We start from the raw sequence: 521 nt of genomic DNA on the forward strand, positions 1-521 counted from the left end.
ATATATATATATATATATATATATATATATATATATACATACATATATTGGGAACAAAAACAGGAGAGCTGATACATACAAGGAAACCGAACGAAAACAACCATGGAGAGTCATTAGACCAGAACGAGGGTAAAATAGCGAACGCTGGAGAAATATTTTCTTTGACAAGAGAAAAGATTTTACCCTCGTTCTGGTCTAACAATCCTCCATGTTTGTTTTCGTTCGGTTTCCTTGTATGTCTTCACCGTCCTGTTTTTTGTTCCTAACCTTGACGGTCCATAAATCCCAAATTTTATTTTGATACTTATGAGAACAACTGCCTTCGAAGACTTATATTGTCATTCAATGCTCGAAATGAGGAGTAGATAGACAGCCGACAAGTGATGAAGGGTCGTTCTTTGTGTTACTTGTCCTCTTATCCATTTGTTTCTCTCGTTGTTTGCGTATCGAACTCATTTGCTTTCGTATTTATTGTTCTTTACTGTTGGTGACGTCCTATACCCATATATGCACGTAAATAT

The sequence above is a fragment of the Octopus bimaculoides genome, chromosome 8 (assembly GCF_001194135.2).
Source record: "Octopus bimaculoides isolate UCB-OBI-ISO-001 chromosome 8, ASM119413v2, whole genome shotgun sequence".
NCBI classification, from domain to species: Eukaryota; Metazoa; Mollusca; class Cephalopoda; order Octopoda; family Octopodidae; genus Octopus; species Octopus bimaculoides.